At 37.4% G+C, this 4,896-nt stretch overlaps 1 pseudogene across 1 annotated transcript; it reads left to right on the top strand.

Moving 5' to 3' along the window:
• Positions 1 to 2,271: 2,271 nt before the first annotated feature.
• On the top strand, positions 2,272 to 3,441 carry LOC308560985 (small ribosomal subunit protein eS25 pseudogene; annotated as a pseudogene). The gene is made up of 2 exons: positions 2,272 to 2,277; positions 3,037 to 3,441. The product of its transcript is annotated as a small ribosomal subunit protein eS25 pseudogene (transcript).
• Positions 3,442 to 4,896: the final 1,455 nt, after the last annotated feature.

The following is a 4,896-nucleotide window of genomic DNA, read 5'->3' as shown; positions in this document are numbered from 1 at the left end:
CATCTTATTTAATAGTGAAAGAATAAATGCTTTCCTTCCTAAAATAAATAATATGGCAAAGATGTGTGCTCTCACCACTTTTAATGAATATTGCACTAAAGGTCCTAGCTAGTACAATAAGGTGAAGAAAAGAAAGAAAAATTAAAGGGGTAGAAGTAGGTACGTCTGTGTTTGCAGATTGCATGATTGTACAAGTAAAACATTTCAAAAAATGTATACAGAAAAAAACTAATAAAACGAGTTTAGCAAGGCCACAGGATACAAGGTCATTATATAAAAATTAACTGTATTGCCATATTCTAGCAACAAACATTTAGAAGTTTAAATTCAAGGGGGAAAAAAAAACAACCTTTTATATTGGCACAGAATACAGTGCTTAGGAAAAAAATCAAACAAAAGTGAGTTTCATACACTGAACACTACAAAACATCACAGAGAAATATCTAAAGACTTATATAAATGGAGAAGTATACCATGTTCATGAATCACAACACTAACTATTGTTAAAACATCAGTTCTCCCCTAATTGATCTATAGATTGGAACTGATTCACACTTCCAATCAAATCTCAGTAGGTTCTTTTTAGTCCTGAAATTGTATGAAAGTGCAAAGGACCTATAATAGCCAAAACAAGTTTTAAAAAGAACGAAGATAGATAAATTGTGCTACCTTATCTTAAGACTGCAAAACTAAAGTAGCCAAGACTAAAACTGTCATAAAAATAGACCTATAGATAAAGGGAACAGGAAAAAAAGTCCAGAAATGAACCCACACATGTTTTATTGATCTTTTACATAGCAATTCTCTTAAATGAAAAAATAGAAAAATTTCAGCAAAGAAATACATTTTTAAAAGAACAAAATGAAAAGTATAGAAGTTAAAAATATAGTAAATGAAATTCTAAAATTCACTGAATGGACTCAGCAGTAAAGCAGAGGTGAGAGGATAGACTCAGAGAGCTTGAGAACATATTAGAAGAATTTAACCAATCTGAGCAACAGATTAAAAAAGAAAAAAAGAAAAAGAGCAGCCTCAAGGAGCTGTAGGACAACAACAAAAGAGCTAACATTCCTACCCCTGGAGTCCCAGACAGAAAAGGGAGAGCATGGGACTGAAAAATATTTAAAGAAATAATGGCCCAAAACTTGATAAATTTGGCAAAAATTATAAGACTACACATTAAAGAAACTGATAAAATCCCAAATAGTGTAAGTGGAAAGAAACCTATAGCAGGACACATTATAACTAAACTTACAAAAACTAAAAGCAAAGAAAAAATATTGAAAGCAGCCAAAGAGAAATGAGACATTATTAATAATGGAACACCAATTCATACGATAGCATATTTCTCATATGAAACTATAAGTGCCAGAAGGAAGTGGTATATTTTCCAAACGCTGAAAGATTTGTCAGTCATGACTTCAGAAATAAAGAGGAAATAAAACTATTCACAGATAACGGAAAATTAAAAATAATTTGTTGTTAACAAATTTACCCTTAGAGAACGACTGAAGAAAATTCTCTAAAAAGAAAGGAAATGATAACAAGAGAAGGCCTGGAACTTCAGAAATGAAAGACAATCATTGGAAATGGATAAATACAATAGGCTGTCCTACTTCTCATGAGTTTCTTAAACATATTTATTAGCTGAAGCAAAAATTATAATACCACCTGATGTGGTATTCAAGGTGCAGAGAAAATATTTCAGGGAATTATATTTTATTTGTTTATTTATTTAAAACATATCTTTATTGATTTCAGAGAGAGGAAAAGAGAGAGAGAGAGAGAGAGATAGAAACATCAATGATGAGAGAGTCATTGATTGAGCCCGCAACCCGGGCATGTGCCCTGACCGGGAATCGAACCCTGATCGCCTGGGTCCCAGGTCGAAGCTCAACCGCTGAGCCACGCCTGGCCTGGCGAGGGAATTATATTTTAAAGGCAGAGATATATACCAATATGCAAAGCAACCACTAAGAAAACTATACAAAGCAATACACTAAAAACACAGCAAATAAAGCAAGATGGAATCCCGCCCTCCCAAAAAGTTGAAGTAACCCACCTGAAGGTAGGTAAAGAGGAACAAGGTACAAAAAACAAGAGGAAACAAACTAAAAGCAAATAATAAAATGACAGGCTTAAGTCCTAAAATATCTATAATCACCTCAAATATAAATGGTGCGAATACACCAATGAAAAGGCAAAGACTTGTAAAGTGGATTAAAAACATGATCCAATAACATGCTTCTACAGGAAACTCAATCAAATACAATGGAGGTAAGTGGAAAGTAATATAACATGCAGATATTACTTTTTAAGCATCAAGAGCAGCTATGTTAATATCAAATAAAGTAGACTTTTGAGCCAAAAAGAATTACTAGAAATAAAGAACATTACATAACGATAAAAGAATCAACCTGCCAGGAAGACATAACAATCCTAAAGGTGCGTGCTCCAAACAGCAGAGCCTCAAAACACTAAGAAAAGTAAAAACCGAGAGATCAAGTACACAATTATAATTGGAGACTTTGACATCCCACGCTCAGAAGTTGATAGAATTACTAAATAGGAAATCGACAATGATATAGAGGAAATAAACAGCACAGTCCATCAACAGGATCTGGATTGGAAGCCATACTCAGCAGTGCAAGGAGAAAGAAGGTGTCTGAATCACTTGCACCATTAAGCCCCGGCTTCTGCCTCCAGGCAGCGTGAATGTGGGGTAGCAACCATTTCTACTTGTTTAAGCTACTGCCTTCATTTCCTGTCCCCCATAGCCGCACTTAATTCTAACCAATGTAGGAGCCTCATGACATCTTGTGTATTATGACATCTTTTATTGTTGAATGTGAATTAATTTCAGTTAAATTGGTATTGGATATGCTAAGTACTGCAGATAGGAAGGACTAAGAGACAGTCTTGCTTCAAGGAAGTTTCAATTTAGAAGGGGAGAGAGACATGTCCATGAGACTACAATAAAGAAAGTGTCTGGTTTTCTTTCTCTCTCTTTCTCTCTCCCCACCCCCCTTTCTCCAGCATCTCAGTGAGGCTGCCGCAGTACCAGCTGCTTTTCAAGCTCTGCTGCCCAAGGACAAGAAGAAGAAAGATGCAGGAAAGTCAGCCAAGAAATATAAAGACCCAGTGAGCAAATCTAGAGACAAGGCCAAAAAGAAGCGGTCCAAAAGTAAAGTGTGGAACAAGCTCAATAACCTAGTCTTGTTTGACAAAGCAACATAGGACAAACTCTGTAAGGAAACTCCCAACTATAAGCTCATAACCCTAGCCGTTGTCTCCAAGGGACTGAAGATCCGCAGCCCCTTGGCCAGGGCAGCCCTCCAGGAGCTCCTTAGTAAAGAACTTATTAAACTAGTTTCAAAGCACAGAGCTCAAGTAATTTATGCCAGAAACACCAAGGGCGGAGGTGCTGGTGAAGATGCGTGAACAACAGGTCCCACCAGCTGTACCTTTTGAAATAAGATTTCATTAAAAAAATAAAAGGGAATACCTCATATGTGAATAGAAAAGTTCTGTGCATCATGTATTTTTAGTATGTTTTAGAGTCTTTATAGCTAGTTTCCCTACATGGGTGAGACAGAAAGCACAGAAAGAGTCTTCATTTTTCTGTTGTCTTTATTTTTCATCCTTCAACACCAGCAGGTGCTCAATAGTTTGACCAATTCATAAACATACTCTTCAACTGGAACTTTGGCTAGGTGCTTGTTGGAATCCCTAGGCCCTGGCCCACATTCCTTCTGTGCAGGAGAAAGGCGAAGGCTCCGTGAAGGGGAGCACCGGGCTCCAGGCTGCCTTCCCCTGTAAGGCAGTCAGGACCCCTCCCCCAGACCTGCGCCCTGGGGGAAATCCTGGAGGACGGCTCCCAGGCAGCTGGAGAATGGTGTAGGTTCCGCTTCCCGGCGCTGCCTGCAGTTCCCTGTGACCTCAGCAGGCTGCCTCACCTCTGTGGGCTGCAAAGTCCTTAACAACATAACTAATTACAACTAATTAATTAATTATAACAAGAGTGTTGAACTCAATGTCCCCTAAGGTCTTGTTTAGCACAATTGCTCTGCGACTCTATGGCTAGAACACGCCCTAAATAGGGATTTGGGAAACGTTGAATTCCTTTGGGTTGATGACCGCAAGAGATACGCAACATTGGCTACCTCAGGTTCTTCATCTGTAAGACAAGGGAGTTGAGCAAGGTGTCTTAGAATATCTCAGAGCTCAACTAGTCTATGAATGATTTATGCAAAATTATTCTTTCTTGATGGAAAAAAATCAAGCTAATAACTTGATTAGATTTTAAATCTATAGGTTGTACTATTCAAAATAGCCCCAATCTAGTGCTCCATGTACAGAATAAGGATGGTGTTTTTTAAAAAACTTACCACCCTGTGATAATAATAATAATAATATTGGCTCAGAGATGGAATTTTGCATATCTTTTATTATTTTGCATGGGCTCTTGTAGGCCATGATTAAGGTCACAAATGAAAATGTCCTCTATGGAAACAGGTGATTTAACAAGCATAGATGTTCTTGTTGATAAGCATAACCAACAATCTTAATGTCATGTTATTCCCCTTGATCCCAAGCCAAAATGTTTCCTCTTATCCAAGTCTAAACAATTCATCTCTGTCCACTGGAATAAAGTTTTCAGCATCATCTATCCCCTCTTTTAACACCCTTGAAATCCTCCTTGATACTAAAACTCAGGCTCAGGCCAGCACAGTATCATGTTTTTCCTCTTTTAGAGCTTGTATAATGTGTACACATTTCCAGAGACAGACATTCTATGTCAACTCTAGGCTGTAACCAAGGACTTAATAAACAAAGCAGGGTGGTTAACAGAGCTTAGTGCCAAAAATAGAAAAATAACCATCTTTATCAAACAAC

This window comes from Miniopterus schreibersii, assembly GCF_964146895.1.
Source record: "Miniopterus schreibersii genome assembly, chromosome: 8".
NCBI lineage: Eukaryota > Metazoa > Chordata > Mammalia > Chiroptera > Miniopteridae > Miniopterus > Miniopterus schreibersii.
This window is presented reverse-complemented; position numbering and strand designations above follow the sequence as displayed.